Here is an 18154-nt window from a genome sequence, read left to right as displayed (position 1 = left end):
GGCTTGAAATTTTAGAACTTTTGCCCCCAGTTTTTTTGATATTAGGGGAGATCATCTCTTGCTCTTTTTTCTTCATAGGAATTTTATCCTTGACTTTGATTTTTGCAAAGTCCAATATAGCTTTTTATTTTGATTTGGATTGAAGGACTTTTCTTTATTTTTGACTTTTAGATTTTTCTTTTCAAAGCTTGATTTTTTATCCCTAATGAGTAAGGTCTTTTGTAATTCTTGTTGATCCAAGTCTGGAAGTGGAGTGGAAATGGAAGGAGTGGATGAAATGGTAAAGCTATGTGAGTTCTCAAGAGGGTTGGTGATACACTCAATAGATTCTTTCTTGGAACCACTCTTAGGACTATTGATATCAAGAGGTGCTTGCACCAGTAGAGGAGATTTGCATTCAGACTTAGTAGCCACAACACTAGGCGATTCACACCCAATTCCTTGCAAATTGTTTATAGATTGTTCATGTTGACTGAATACCTTAGGAGATAGTGGGAGTTGATCAACATGAAAGATATACTCACCACATCCAATGTCTTTAAACTTGAACTTTTCTTTGAACTCTGTTTGTTTTGATGTAGAAGCTTTCAAGGATTCTGGATCCACATATGCCGATGAAGGAATAGCCTCTCGATTGGCTAGAATTGTTATTTCTGATCTAGGTCGTAGATTATTGCAATAAATGAATGGATTTGGGTCAACTTTGACGGTCACTTCAACTCCATTGTGTGGAAACTTGATAAATCGATGATATGTAGATGGTACTACGTTCATCTCATGAATCCATGGACGTCCTAGCAATATGTTGTATGTGAGCTCTAGATCAAGGACTTGACAAACCACATCCTTTGTAATTGGCCCAACTCTGAGAGGCAAGGTGACTGTGCCCTTGGATGAGCGCTCTTCGTCATCATATGCCTTTATGGTAATTTTGTTTGTAGAATTCACAGCTTTATCAGAATATCCCAATTGTTTAATAGTGCTCAATGTACACATGTTAAGACCAGCTCCTCCATCTATCAAGACTCATTTTATTCGATGTTTGTGTAGGAAGGCTTCAATGTGTAAAGGTGCATTATGTGGTTGGGTTACAGAGGTGTCGTCAGCTTCTATGAATGTAAGGGAGTGTGGAATGGAAAGATATCCCACCATGGCTTGAAACTGGTCCACGTTCAAATCAGTGGGGATAGTAGTGTCTCTCAAGATTTTGTCAAGAATGGCTTTATGTGTAGGGGATATGCGTAAGAGCTCAAGGATGGAGATGAGTGTGGGTGTCTTCCCTAACTGTTCTACAAGGTCATACTCAGGATTGGTTGATGAAGAAGCGGTGTTTTTAGTGGGAGCACCTTACAAAGTGAATTTACCTCGATGAGTCGTAACATTACATTCAGAGGTAGGTTCAGAAGAAGATCCAATGCCTTTTAGAACAATCTTGTGTCTATGGGTAGAATTCTTAGGCGTTTTGTCCTTGATGATAATGGTAGAGACATAATTGTCCATCGAAATGTGATTGATAGTTGAATCATACTTATAAGATGCTCTGGTATAATTGGTTTGGTCATCTATGGCTTTAGCTTTTCCCTTGTCATGTTTTGGGAATGGTTCCTTAAACATCTCATGTTCTTGATTGGATGAGTGCCCTTCAATCTCAATGTCACCTCTATCAATGAGATCTTGTATGATGTTCTTCAGCCGATGGCAATTTCCTGTTTTATGTCCTTTGCTCTTATGAAATTCACAATACTCATCATCATTCCACCAATTTGGTTTAACCTTTGGCTCATATGGAGGAAAATCTGGAATTGTGATTATCTTATTTGCCACTAGCTTTTTGAAAACTGATTCAAGTGGTTCTCCCAATGGGGTGTACTTCCTTCGTGATTTGGAAGTTGTTTGAGTATTCACTTGATTGTTTGTAGAACTTGATCCAGAAAAAATGATTTTTGGTCGTATCGTATTGGCATCCACAACACCATCATTGACTGTGTTCTTGTTTTTATTCCAAAATCTTGGCTTATCTTTTCCTTTAAAGTCATCTTTGTTTTCTTTGAATATCTTAATGATTCCTTGTTCAATTAGGACCTTCTCTGTTGCTAAGCCTTTTTCAATGACATCCTTGAAGATGGACAAACAAGCTTTTCTTAGATCATAACCAATGTCTTTGTTAACATTTTGGGTGAACATCTCTACCATTTGTTTTTGTGGAATTTCACAAGAGCATCTACTGGCTAGATTCCTCCATCTTTGTAAAAATGATGAAAAAGACTCTCCATCCTTTTGCTTGGTGTTGCACAAGGTAGTGACTGATATGTTTGTCTCTATGTTGTATGAGAAATGTTGGATAAATGCCTCTGCTAAGTCACCCCATGACTTAATTCCAGGTGGAAGTTGGGAGAACCATTCCATAGCTTGATCTCCTAAGCTTTGTGGGAATGATCTCATCAAATATGTCTCTTTTGCTCCTACCTCAATTCAAGTTGTGAAAAACTATCTTATGCGTGCCTTAGGATCTCCTTTTCCTCTGTACTTATCAAAATTAGGTGTCACAAAGTGTGTAGGAAATGGAGGCATTGGAATGCTTTTGTCAAATGGATATGGACATATGTCTCTCATTGTGTAAGTTGGCTTTGGTGTATTTATGTCCTCCATTTTCTTTTGTAAGTCCTTGATTTTCTGCTCCAAATTGTTCTTAGGTGGAGATCAACTTCTTGGACCATACCCCATGCCCGAACCACTGGGTGGAGGAGCATGTTGCATATATGGATGGTATTGATCATACACATGTTCATATGGGGGAGGTCTATAATGATGCTGCGTATATGGACCACTTGGTATAGAGTCATGATGAGGAACGAAATATCTGCTTTGTCCATGTACATATAAGTCAACAAAATGATTTTGCTTTCAAGACAAGCTGCACCAATTTCGTTAGCTAGATCTGAAGATGTTAGCTCAAAATAAATGAGATCTGAAAATCTGAATGATGAAAAACCAAATCAAAGAAACCCAAAATGTAACAACCACACACAGACGCGGTTATCAGAAACACAAACACTATATAACTTCACAGACGCGCTTAGATCCGACACAGACGTGGTTCTAGAACATAGACGCAGCTCCTGGACACAGACATGCCTGAAGACTTCACAGATGCGTTTCCCGGAATCTACAAAAAAAAAAAAATACTATCAAGGGCCCAGATGCGATTCCAGATGTCACAGACCCGACAGAAAACCAAAAACACGATCCGAAAGCACACAGACGCGAAAATATCAAAAGTTTGTCGGAAATGTCAGATCTGCAACTTCAAAACACAAAATCTGCAACAAAAGATGTTAAATGCAAAAGGGACAAGGGTCCCACCGGGCATGCCAAAATGTATACGGTGAAAATGGATAACAACAATATTGAAAGACCAAATGAATTCAACCACAAAACTCTAGCCTAACAACAACAAAGATCCACCATAACATATGAAGATTACCTAAGACAATGCAAATCAAATGAAATCACAAAAATTATACCATCACATGTCCAATAGGGTTTGGATCTCCATTCTTCCTATCTCCATTGATCTTGCTTGATATATTTGCTCTCAGATTTTATGTGCACAAGAGCTCAACAAAGAACGGAAGTGTGGTTGCAAGTAGGCTTGATCGCATATGAAAGAGTGTAGTCAATCGATCAGGACGCATAGATTGATTAGGGTTGATAATGAAGGAAGTATCCTCTTATATAGAAGACACTATAAGAAATGGAGTGATAAGATTGAGAGGTGTAAAATATAAATGGTCGGCTATGATTAGAGGGTAGGTAAAGAAAATAAGAAAATAATGAGAGGGTAGGTAGTGTATGAATTAAGAGATGAATGACATGTGTCATGGGTAGAAAAGGCTAATGAATTAATTAAATAAATAAAGATTCATTTAATTAATAGAAAAAGTGGGATCAATTAAATAAATAAGATATTTATTTAATTTAGGAAAAAGGATAATTTAAATAAATAAATGTATTTATTTAAATGAGAAATAAGGCTAGAAGAGGATAAATGAATTAATTAAATAAACAAGGATTTATTTAATTAATAGAAGAATTAGGTTAAAATAATTAAATAAATTAAATATTTATTTAATTAGATTGGACAATTTTAGGTGTCTACAATTTCATATGAGTGAAAGTGTTGTAAGCGAAAGACAAAAGAGTTAAGCTACAGAGTATGTAGAAGAGTAGTGTTAAATATGTTTAGAAGGATCTGATCAAGCAATTATTGTGCTACTCAAATAGATCAAACCAATCCTGTTGTTTTCTAACAATCACAACAGAATTCAAATTCCCTAACTAGGTAAGCTCTAACAAGCTTCTTTGTATAAATCCTCTAACAAGGTGATCCATTAGTTTGGGTTCAGAAATCCTCCACTGAGGTTACTCCTAATAGGGTACTACCTTTAACAGGGTATAAGCTTCTAATCAAGCTTTGGGATCTCTAACAGGATTCGCTCCTAGCAGAGCACTTTGTAGACCCTAACCGGTCAGTTATCTATTACTGTAGATAGTTAACTTGTGAGTTCCATCTCATCGTGGTTTTTACCTATTTGGGTTTTCCACGTACAAACACTTGTGTTGTGGTGGATGTTTTACTTATTGTGGATGTTGTTATATCATTTTGGATTACATGCATTATGTTTAAAAGTTTTGTTAAGTTCATCTACCGGTTAGTGTTTGAAGTAGTTTTATTTTTGGTGTCACCGATTCACCCCCCCCCCTCTCAGTGTTTTTCAAGTCCATCAAGGACCACCCAGAAGGATTGCCAGGGTTTATTTCCTGCTTGCCATCACTGCCTTTGTTCTTCTAGTCCTCATCCTTAGCCTTCGGTCGATCACTTCCTTGTCCCCTGCTTCCACCCAAGCTTGCCGAATCACCTCCTCCAGCTCCATAATTTGTGCAAACATCTTCAGCACCTCCCACCCTCTCCTCACCACCTCTTTGAATCTTGCCTTCACCACCTCCCATCTCCTAAGAAAGGGGATATACTTGCCTCTCAATTCTTGATGGACCTCCAACTCCCTTTCAAAAAAATTTAAACCCTTCGCTCGGAATAGCCCACTCCAAAAGTGACTCCATATTGTCAAGGAACTTTGCTGTTATTATTGCCTTCATTACCTGTTGGACCTGCTCGCATGAAGAATCCAACTCAAGTCCCCATGCCATGATAAGGGAGTATAAATCCACACAGGTCTAATATAGATGACCAATCACACCCATTTCTTCACCAATGACCAACTGCACACTCTTAATCAACAATGGGTCCTTAGAGCAAAACATGTTCTTCAGTGTTCACTCTGAGATCGGTCCCCAAAAAGCAGTGAGAAGTTTGGATGTCTTTGTATACCTGAAAGAGTGGTTAGCCAATAAACAAAATAGACAAGAAAGTATAACAATGAAACATAACAAAATAAAGATCTAAATGAAAAAGAAAGCTAAATCATCCATCTCCTAAGATTGTTCCATTGTTCTCTATCTCCAAGGATCCTTCAAATCAAGGTGGCTCTTAGCTTGGATGAGCACTTGATCTCTAGGATGACTACCTAAAGAATGAGGGATATATGATAAAAGATCTAAATGCAAAGCAACTAAGATCTTAGCATGATATTGATATGAAACTAGTTATGATATGATACAAGGATGATGATATTGATATGAAGCTAAATTAGCATGGAAATGAAAATAACATGATATATTACTAACATGATAAATCTATGCTATGGTGCTAGTAAAATGATCTAATTACTATTATCAAAGGGAAGCTAAAATGCTTGATGAGATGAGACTATAAACTATATGCATGAAGACTTGGATTGATGGATAATGAAGGAAATGAAGCCTATTTATAGAAGAAATGGGCAATTGGAGGGTTAAGATTGAGTAATCTTAACAATGGTTAGTATTGAATGATCTTCAATCTTTATGATATTTTCAACCCAATCCTAGGTTGACAAGTGTCACCATGAGGAGGCTTGAGAGGAGATGTAAGAGGCATTAAATGCCTAAGAAGACATGGTGGTTACCTTAGGAGGTAAGGTTAGGGTTGAGTTATTGGATAATCATTTTGTCCAAAGGATAAACTCTTGTGCAAGGGTTAATGGGATAACTAGGGTCAAAGCAATGAGTGCTTGAAGAAACCCATGTGTTGGATATGGGTTAAGTTAGAGAGAAAGTATCTAACCAAAGGTTGAGGTTGAGTTAACCATTAACGATTATGAAGACTTTAAGGGTTAACTTGTTGGAGACACAAAGCCTTTAATGGTTTATGAAGACTTTGGGGGTTTTTGAGAAGTGACATTCTCTTAAGGATTGTGCAAATGCTTGAGGGGGGGGGACTAGGCTAATTAGAATGGTTTAGAAGAATCTAGAAGGGGGATTAGACATGCAAGTGGATTTGTTAGGAGAATGCAAGTGGGAAGATATTTTTTATTTTAATTAAAATAAAATGTTTTATTTCAACTAAAATGGATGCAACTTGCATTTGTAAGAAAATGCAAGTTGGGGTGGGTTTATAAATAAATATTTATTTATTTATATACAAGAAAGGATTTTAATTAAATGTAGAAAGAGGATTTAATCAAGTAAATCGAATTTATTCAATTAATAGAAGAAAGGGGAATTAATCAAATGTTGAATTTGATTAATGGCTCAATAGGAGGAAAGGGGATATTAATTAAACCTTCTTTTAATTAATAGGTGGATAAATGATAATTATAAAAATAAAATTCATTTAATCAAGTGGACAGAAATAGGTGTCTACATTTTGCCCCTCTTTGAAGTGATGTGTGTGCACATGTTAGTTCAAAGAAAAGTCATATGTTGATGTTGCTAAATTTTTTGATATGGTGCCCCTATACTGATTTGAATGTCGATATGATATGATGATGAGATTGACCGGATTTGCCCCAGTATGTTGAGAGATGGTAATAGGATTCCCCCTCGAGATATTGTTCATGCATTTAAAGGCATGAATGATCTCTCGAAAGAAGAAGAATTTTATATGAAAGATAGAAGAGTGGATAGTTGATGACATGCATGGATTTGATTGGATTGATAAGATTGGTCAAATTGATTGGATTGATAAGATTGATTGGATTGATGAGGTTGGGATCAAGACTGGTTTCAAGAAGGACACATCCTATATAAGACAAAGATGATCAAAACATTTCATTTCAGGAAAGATATATCCTGTATAAGACATGATACATGATTGTGTTTGGTTTCAGGAAGGATACATCATGTATAAGACAAACATAGATGAACATGTCTGGTTTTAGGAAGGATAAATCCTGTGTAAGACAAAGATATATGATTGTGTCTGGTTTCAGGAAGGATACATCCTGTGTAAGACAAAGATAGATGATCATGCCTGGTTTCAGGAAGGATACATCCTATGTAAGACAAAGATAGATGATCATGTCTGGTTTCAGGAAGGACACATTTTTTATAAGACAAAGATGATCAAAACGTCTAGTTTCAGGAAAGATGTATCTTGTATAAGACATTATAGATGATTGTGTCTGGTTTCAGGAAGGATACATCTTGTATAGGACATGATAGACGATAGTTGGATTAATGATGAAGATATTAAAGTGAAGAATGATACCATGATGATGTGATATATATGCATATGATGGATGCAATGATGAATGTGGCTAAATGATGGTGATTAAATGCTTTTTAAATGATACAAAATGCAACTAAATGCACTTTAAATGATATGATAATGCAACTAAATGCACTTTAAATGATATGATAATGATATGAAATCTTCCCTCTGAGATAGTCATCCTTTCGATCAAATTTATAGTGCTTCCTTTTTATCATCATTGAGCTTTTTAAATGTTGAAAGTTAATACAAGAAACATGGTATATTTGAGCCATGTTGACCTGAGTATAACTTACATGGATTTTGATATTGCAAGATGACACAAGTGTTGAGGTATAATTGAACCAAGACGACCTGAGTGTTGGTTGAATAAAATAGGCAAGAGTTAATCTTCATCCTATACAAATTCGAAATGTCCTCGATGATGCGTTACCAATCATTTCTTGAGATAAATTTACATAGTATCAAGGATTAACTCACAAACAACGGACAAATGAAAATATCAAACTCCCTCCTTGCATCTCTAGTTTCAAGACATCCTTGAGTTGCTTAGGAGATTTGATAACAAAAATCAAACTACTATAGATGAACATGCATGCTACCCCATATAATTGTCAGATAAAACATCTTGCAAACGTATCTTTGTTTTTGTTGTAGAAATTAGTTTGTGTGTCTAGTTTTGGTGTTGATGTTTACCATTGATAGTCATAATTTGCTTTTGTGAGATATGCAAGATCATAAATAGTGATGGATTTAGATAAGGTAATGGATATTGGAGGAAGGATAATGGAGGATGTGGTAGGAAGAATAAAGTGGATGAAACTTGCCCCTAAGTATAGAGGTATCTATTTGCAAAAAGGTGATATGTAAGATTGTCACAACATCGAGCACCACCTGAATAAAAGTTCCTGAACATTTCAAAGATAGAGACCCAACCCACACTTAGAACCTCCAAAAAATTAAACTGAACATGTCTAGGGAATAGGAAGCATACTTAAAAGGGAAGAATAATCCCAAATTGGATCAAGGTACTTAGTTTTTGATTACCCATGTGTGGGCAAGTGGGTTTATTCCAGTTCATATGATCATGCCAATCTTTAGAATCCGACGTGACTAGCTACATGATTTACCCTGACTTGAAAAGCATCTTGGATAGAGCCTCACTATCAGCAAGCATCCATAGCCCTGACGAGGTTATCATTATAATATCACAAATATTGCTCCATTGCCAGTCAGTCATCCATAATCCCGATGGAGTTATTTGCATGTTCCCATAGCCAAGCATTTTGATATTGCATTTCATTGCATTTTGCTTTTCTTGATATTTATTTTCTTGCTCATGCTTTTGATCTTTTGGTATTGCCCTTTGATCTTGTTATTTTTCTTGCATTGGCTTGTAAGTGATGAAACCTACAAAGGTTTGGTAATTACAGTGGCGCTGAAGCAAGATTTTAGATTTTTCACTAGCCATGTTTTCAACTAAGAGATCACAATGATTTAGAGCAATTGATTAAGTGTATGAAATATAATAAACAAAAAGATGTTGGTACCAAGATATAATAAGTGGTTCCATTTTGGATTGAGTATGCATCCTAACCAAAAGATAATGTTAAAGAGGAACAACCTCAGATTTCGAAGCGTTACATGAATAGATATCTAGGAAATAGGAAATGGACTGAACAAAAGATTGAGCATGGGCAAGTGTGTGACAAAATGACACAAAAACTTGTTTCACATATGAAAGATTTATGCAAAGGAGTGAATGGGAGGGATGGAAGGATGAAAAATAGGTGTTCAGTAATAAACGAGATGTTGGAAGATTTGTGCAAGGATAGATGGAAATGTCTTCAAGATTAAAGTTGGCACACACCTTGTGAGGTGATGAAGTGATGGAGGAAAATTAAATTTTGGGACATGAGGACCCAAAATAGATGAAGGGGATGTTGGACTTAAGATAGTGTATTTTGAGAGGTAAGGGCCCAAAATGGATTTTGAAGATGGATAATTGTTAAATGGAGGATTGGAGGATTTATGAATGGAGGAAGCTTGTGCATTAGCAAGTTTGGATGCCAATTCGGATTTCTCTTTCAGATGCATTTCTTCTATGAGTTGCTCGGGAATCTACATGGTTTCTGATTATTTTTTTGGGGGCTTTGAGGCTTATTGGATTTTCCTTTCTTTTGGATCATATTTTTATATTGTTGAGCATGTATTTTTGATGGGACATGTTGATCCTTGATTTTTTGTGAATTTCTATCTTTATGCATTTTAGATTTGGCACATAATTTTTTTTCAATAGAAATGATATGGGTGCATGAGAATGGATGACTTGGTATTGTATGGATGGGATTATGGAGGGAGAATGTTGGAAGGATTTCAAGGGTGTGTGCCTTTGTTGATCTTGCTTATGGATCATTTGAGGTGATGGTATGGTGGATGGAGGGAGGTAAGGAACCAATATTGATGGAAGGAATGAAGGGTTTGACTTTGGAATGAAAGGACCTAAAATAGATTTGAAGGATGAAGGGATACCTTGATCTTGACTTAGAATAGGATCATTTGAGTTTGCCCTTTTCTCTTTATTTTGAATTTGATCAGTGAATGGGATGGAAGGGATAGCATGATCTTGCATAAGAGGTGGATATTGAATGGGACTTGAAAGGACACTCTTCTCTTGAGATGAAAGGGGATCATCATGGATGGAATACCAAAAGCTTAGGGGATCAACGTAAGATTATTTACATGTGGGATCTTGATTGAAAATGGGATTAGATTGGAAAGTCGTGATATCTTGATCATGATTTATGCTAGGACTCATTTCCTTTGACTAAGTGTCTTCTTTTTAAACTTGGTCTTTTTACGGTGAAGATGTGCAAAATGTGAGAAGAGATGGAATGGTTAGAATAAAACAAGAAACAAGCATAAGAACATAAACTACCAAAACCAAGTATACCTTCCCAAGCTTGACTCCTTCCTCAAATTGAGCCTTGGATGAAGTGGAGGTGCCCTTGTGCTCCACTTGATTGGATTGTATCATTTGATGTGGATGTGGATTGCTCTCCTTTTCTCAACAAGATTTCCTTATTGATTGGATATGAATTTGAGTTTGTGATTATGATGGATTTGGATAGATTTAGATTGGAAAATTGAAGGATTATGAGGGAATTATGATGGTATAATAGGAAGAAGATAGAAGAGAAATGGGCAGCATAAGATTAGGAGAATGATGTTGTTGTTTGGTGAGGAAATGATCCACAATTTATAGATTGGAAGAGGCCAATTGAGGGCCAAGATTGATTTGGTCATGAAGGGCTAGGATTGGTTTGAGGTAGTGGGCATGGGTCAAGGATACCTTGAAGGAATAAAAATGAATATAAAATTCCTTGGGAAAAGGGGGGAAAAGGAATTTGAAATTCAAAATGAGGATGCACAGGGGGATTCAAAGAAATTTGAATTTCTTTGAGAGGCTCAATGTTGATGTGACATGAGTGGGAATTTAAAATTGGAGAATAATTATAAGTGGGATGAAGAGGACTTCTAGAAGAATTGATTAGGCTAAGTGGGGACTAGGAAAGTGATTTGTAGGAATCACATGACTAGGTTAATTAATTAAAATTAATTAACTAAGTGGGTTTAGAGGAAATAATTATTGGAGGGACTTTAGAAGAATAGGGGAATAATTAATTTATTTGATAAATTAATTATTGGACAATAGTGACATGATTAATTAAATTAGATTTAATTATTACTGAGAAGAATAAGGATAACACAATTAAACTAATTAATTATGTTGACAGACTTAAATTGATTAAATATTGATTTAATTAATTTTAGGTGTCTACATTTTGCCCCTATTTGATATAGTGTCATGAAGTGGTGTTATATCAAAGAAGAATAAAGCATAGTGGAAGAAAAGGATAAGGACTAGTAGCATGATGCCCCAGTCATAAGATGAGGAAGAATGATGAGGAGGAAGGATGACGAGGAAGTAGTTGTATGCCCCCTCGAGAGGACATGCGGGTTCAAAGAACACGGGTGTGCTCTCGAAAATGGATTAGAAGACGAGGCGATAAAAGAATGAGAGTGATGAAGAAGGAAAGAGGATGGATTGGAGCCTTGTGAATGAAATCAAATAAATAAATGATGAATGGAAGGATTTTTTATTGAGAAAATATAGAGAGCAAACCTAGGTTTGATATTTCCATGGATAGTCGACACCACTGATTATAAGAACCAAGATGATATGAAGATCCGAGGCATGGACCGACGCTCAGTCAAACAGGTATGCCTTGCACACAATCATGCAAGTGTTGATGAACACTAATGCAGGGTTGCCGGTTCATACAAGGAAAACCTTCAAACACACCATACCATGAAAACTATGCCCCATTATACCCAAGCCAAGACATACCAAGATATAGGATGATCAAGGTGACCATGAACAAGTATAGTCCTGGGACACAAGACGAAAATCAAAGAGAAAAGCTCAAGCATGCAAACAACATGCAGATGACAAACTAACATCTCTTGCCAAGAGTAGGACATGGATTTGGATAAACTGTCTGACTAGGGAAGGATGCATCCCGATGGGCAAGTGATGGATTTGGATAAAATACCAGACATGGGAAGGATTCATCCCAATGGGAAGGGTGTGGATAGATTGATGGATGACAAGAGACAAGTTGGATGGGAAAGGTCTGCAGATGAGAGGATTGCCACTTGGATTTGATTAGCACAGGTGCTTGGATTAGGTATAAGTCAGTGTAAGCTTGGGTAAATGGGAAAAGCTTAGTTTGATGAATTTGATAGGATGGAAGAAGGATAAATGATTAGATAGGATGAAAAGGGGGATGGATGATTGAGTAGGATTGGATTGGGGATGGGATTAATGATTGAATTGGAAGAGATGGAGAATATGATTGGATGAGATAGGATTGGATTAAAAATATAATTGGATAGGATGGGGTGGATTAGTGGATAGGATTTGATTGAATGGAACCAATGACAAGAGAGAACCAAGGATTGGTAAGAGAATGGATGAATGGATGGAGGGAGATATTGTTTGGATAGGAGACAAATGGATTGAGTGGATAGATATGGATAGGAAATGGAGGAATAAAGGATGGAGGGTAGGATGATGGAGACCCAAGGTCTATGTTGAAAAGGAGTACAATGCCCCACACTAGAGGTAGTGGAATTAAGGATGGGAAAGATGGTAGATAATAATGTATAAGGTGGAAGGATAATGTGTAATGGATATGGATGGATAGAGGTATTAAGGCTTGTGTGTTTCAAAGCATGCATGCGTATACATTATTTTGCCTCTATATGATCAAGACCAAAGATAAGAATGGAGGATTCATTTGGATAGGATGAGGGATATGAGATTGAGGATATGGATAGGATAGTAAAGATCAAACATAAGAAAGGAGGATGGACTTAGATAAGGAATGTGGATGGTAGGATTGCGTGGATGAAGCTTGCCCCCAAGTGTAGAGTGTAAGAGGATGAGGGGATTACACATGATGCTTGTTTGCTAAGTTTTCATCATGGTACTTACCCAAGGCACCATAAGAAGTAGTTTTAACTAATAACTCAATGATGAATAGTGAGTACCAAACCGGTACTGAGAGGGGGGGGTGAATCAATACAGGCACAAAATCTTTTTCTGAACCAGTTTGATTGCAGACTGTAAACTATTGGCAATCCCTAACATCGATCCAAATCAGATTCCTACCGATTAAACACAGTGCAACCATGAAAGACACGAACCAGTCAATCTTCTTAGTTTTCCATACAACCTACTCCCTCATTTCCACGTTGTCCTTATGCATAAACAGATAATCTATCATCAGAAATATAATAACTTACTAGATCAACATGATTCACCACTTGATAGAAAACAACAAAGCATCACATGAAAAAGAAATCACATATGACACACATATTTTTCACGTGGAAACCCAACTGGGAAAAACCACGGTGGGGATGAATACCCACAAGCTGTTTTGAACTCTTTAGAAGTCCGCTTTGTTAGGAGCCTAGTCCGGTTAAAGACTGTTACATCAGGTTCTGTTAGGAACCGATCCTGTTAGGGATCACCCGGTTAAGGGATGGCTAGAATACCTGGTTAAGGGTTAAACCCTGTTAGAGGTTACCTTGTTAGAGGATTTTATGAACTCAATGGCTTTGAGTCACCCTGTTAAAGGATTTACAACAAGCTGGTTAAAGCTACCCTGTTAAGGGATTTTCCAACTATTGAAGTGATTAGAGATCAATAGGTATTACAATGATCTGGTAATAGCACTCAATGCCAATGCAGATCCGCTTTAGTTCCTTCCTTCTGCACACACACTATGCAAGTATCAATCCTCCCAACTGGTCTGGAAAGAATCACGTATCTCTGCACATAGATACACACACAACATTTGCCAACAACCTCGGCATGAAACACCACATCGACCTTATAGGAAACAGATAGGTCAGTAGCATAAACCCTAAACCCTAAACACTTAGGTTGAGAAATTTAGTCAGTTCAATCCTGACCATTGAACACTTTGCATTTGCAAACAATGGTCTTGAACAGATCTCAAGACATTCTCCATCGTTCATTCTTCGCCGCTTCTTGGAGGTGATAACCCATCACATGTTCTCCACCATTTATAGAGACTTCGCACATTCCTGAGGTAGATAGGATCAATCTCCTTCATGTAAGATCCTTCACGTGCACGAGGCTGACGTGGCAACACGATCTGATCTCCATTACAATGCTAACTCATCACATAATGCCATCGGTTGAAACACACAGGCTCGAAACACTTCAACCGGAAACCCTAAAGCTAAGACTACAAACCGGTAGTCATGCCATATGAACCCTTGATACAAAACATTCCATATACCGGTTCTCGTTCCGACATACCAGTTTCAGTTCACAACATCATACCGGTTCACTTTGTCAGTTGCTTAACTTCAATAATCCTGTTCACTCTTCATCATGTTACTGGTTCACTCTTCAGCATATTACCGGTTCTCTTTCAGCATATTGACATCAATGACAACACTATATCATCATGTCAACATATTCTGCACATATGCCAACATTAACCATTGGATGGAATGATTTTTCTTTACTTTTATTGATTTTTTCTTTTTTTTTGCTTTTTCTTTTTTTTGGTATTTTTCTTGATTTTTTCATTTTTTTGAATTTTTGGAATAGTCTGGATGGATAAGGATGAGGATGACTGGATATGGAAGACAGTGGATGCGTGAAGGAGGAAGGGAGGACTCAAGAATCTATCTCCATGGATGGTATCCCTTAGTATTTCTTTGAACTGGAGGTATGCTCATAGATGTTGGTAACAATAATTGGGGAGATGAAATGGATAGGGGATGGAAGATAAGGATTTGCAAAGGATTGGACTAACATAATGGGATTGGGAAAAATGGATGGTGGATAATGGATGGGGTTTTGAAATTTTTTTGGAAGATCAACATTGGCATACACCTTAAAGGGTGGTGGAGTAGTGGAGGAGAGGATTTTGAATTGGATGGAGGATAAAGTGTGGCTTTTGGGACATGAATACCCAAAATAGAAGGGGATGATGGAGTTGGGATGGTGGATTTTGGGACATAAGGACCCAAAATGGATTTTGAAGTTGGAGGAGTGTTAGATGGAGGATTGGAGGACTTATGAATGGATGGAGCTTTTGGATTAGCAAGTTTGGATGCCAATTTTGATTTTACTTTGAGATGCATTGCTTCTTTTGGTAGTTTGGGAATCCACATAGTTTTTGATTTTTTCTTTTGGGGTCTTTGTGGCCTTTTTTATTTTTCTTTCTTTCGGATCATATTTTTCTTTTGAGCATTTTGTTTTGAGGGGACATGTTGTTTTGAGGGGACATGTTGTTCCTTTGATTTTTGTGGATTTTGAGATTTATGCTTTTTAGATTGGGCATCCAAATTGCTTCCAATAGCAATGGGATGGGTGTATGAGGATGAAGGGTTGATGGATTTTATGGATGGTGGGATGATGGAAGGAGAGTGTTTGGAGGCATTCAATTATGTGTGCCTTTGTTGATCTTTCTTAGGGATTATTTGAGGTGATGGGGTGGTGGATGGATGGATGTAAGGACCCAAAATGGATGGAAGGAACAAAGGATTTAACTTTGAAATATAGGGTCCCAAAATGGACATGGAAGATGAGGGATGGTGGGATTTTGATTTATATGAAGGGCCTTTGGATTTAGGAGGAATGGGAGATGTACCAACATCTTGAGTGTTATCTGGAGGACCCTTATTATTTTGGAAACAAGATGTGAGTCCATTTTGAGGGGGATGGGATGTGGAAGGAAGATTAGGATCTTTAGATGGATTGGGATCATGACATAGAGATGAAGGGATACTTTGATCTTGAATAGGGAGGGTCTCATGAGATGGAGTGGGAGGGCTGATTAGATCATGAGATGGAAGAGGATCATGTGGTGGTGGGAGAGGGTTGGATAGAGGAATCATATGATCATGAGAGGAAGTGGAGGGGATGATATCATTATATGGATAGGATTCTATGCTAGCATGCTTTAGAATAAGCTTTTGGCATGTTTGGAGTTGTGGGGGTGGTGTGATAGAGGAGAATATGGAAGCTTTGATGTGAGTAGATGGAGGAATGGAGGTATCATGAAGTGCTAAGGATTGGGATTTGTTTTGAGGTTGAGGTGATTGGGGTGGATGGAGGACTTGAGGAGACAAGGCAACTTGATTTCGAGAAGGGGATTTTTTCTCCTTTGCTAGCATATCTTGGATAAGATTATGGATGATGGACTTGGAGGATGTGGATAATATGGATTTTGGAGGATTAGGCTTAGATGGATTGGGATAATGGATTGGGAGATTAGGATTAATGCTAGGAGGATTATGGAGTAAAGGATTTGGATGGGGAGTAGAGGTAATGAATGTGTTGTAAAAGGATGGGGATTGGGATATGGATGGGAGGGGAGATGAAGATATATATGTAGATGAGGGATAATATGGAGATACAGATGGGGAATAAGATGGATTTCCCTTGTCAAAGGTAGAGGAAGGATAAGAAATATGATATAGATTAGGATTGGGTATAGTGTGTTGGGATGAAATGGATGAGGATATGATAGATGGATGGGAGGTTATAGGATTGACTTGGTAGACAGGTTGAGGAGGTTCTTGAACTTCCATGAGCATCTGCTCATTCCAAGCCATGAAGTTATAGGTAGCCATGTTGAGAATAATGGATTAGATTAGAATTGGATGAATATGTTTTGAAGGAGAAAGATGATGTTAAATGGGGATGAGGATTAGGACTTGACTTCAAATGATGATGGATTGGATTGAGGATTGATTGGATTTTATTTTATTTGACTTGGACTTGATTTGATTAGATTGGTCCTTGGATTAGGACTTGATTGGATTGGATTGGATTGGTCTTTAGATTGGATTTGATTTGATTGAGGACATGATTGATTTGGATTAGGATGACATCTTAGCCTTTAGATTAGGACTTAGATGGGAATTGATGATGGATTAAAGGATTGGATGATTGATTGATGAGGGATTGGATAACCAGATTAGAAAGATGGATTGATTTATTGATTGGAATTTTGGAGATTTGATTAGATTAGAAAAACAATGATTATGGAGAATGTATAGATAATAGGAAGGAAAAATGGGAAGGCTACCCAAAGTCGGATAAATAATTTGGACAGAAATATTGGTTGCAGAAAGATGATTGTTTGAATGGATGAAAGTGGATTAGAGAATTACTTGGATAGATTGATTGGGGATTGTTTTGATGGTTGAAAGAGGAAAGGTTGATTGGTTTGAGGAAGTATGGACTTGGAAAGAGATATCAAGCAATGAATACACGTTGACCACACAACGCACTATTCTAGGAAGTTGGATGAGGAGGAAAACCTTTTCTTGTTGACTTAGGTACACACCCAATAGCTAATCAGAATACGCCCATTGAGTCTCATGCAATGGATTCTCAATGCTGTATTAGCCGACTCCAAATGCTAATGGGGGCACAAAATGGAAAGTCTCTTGGGGGAGTTACTATCTCCCTTGCACAAAGATTGCCCCTTTCGAAGGTGAACCAGGTGGCTTCTATTCCTAGGGCTCTTAGTAAGGATTTCCGTTCGAAGACTATCCTTTTTAGTCATGCAAGCACGATTGAGGCTTATAGCCCTACAAAGTAACCAACACAATGGTAGTCACGCAAGTGTGATTTAGACCTCAAGGGGTCCTACAAAGTGCTTGATATGAGTATAAACTCAAATAGCTCCATCCTTTGAGATTTTCATCTCAAAAGGCCTATTTATTACAGTGAGTTGGAATGCTTGGGTTTTAGTCGTACTCACTTGGGTCATTCCCCTCTCACCAAATCAGGAGGGCACGCCCGCTAAGGGTATACACACAATAAACTAGAAAAGTTTCAAGGGTGTGGATTTTTGATTGTCTATATAGACAAGAGCA

Source organism: Cryptomeria japonica, chromosome 5 (assembly GCF_030272615.1).
Source record: "Cryptomeria japonica chromosome 5, Sugi_1.0, whole genome shotgun sequence".
Lineage (NCBI taxonomy): Eukaryota > Viridiplantae > Streptophyta > Pinopsida > Cupressales > Cupressaceae > Cryptomeria > Cryptomeria japonica.
This window is presented reverse-complemented; position numbering follows the sequence as displayed.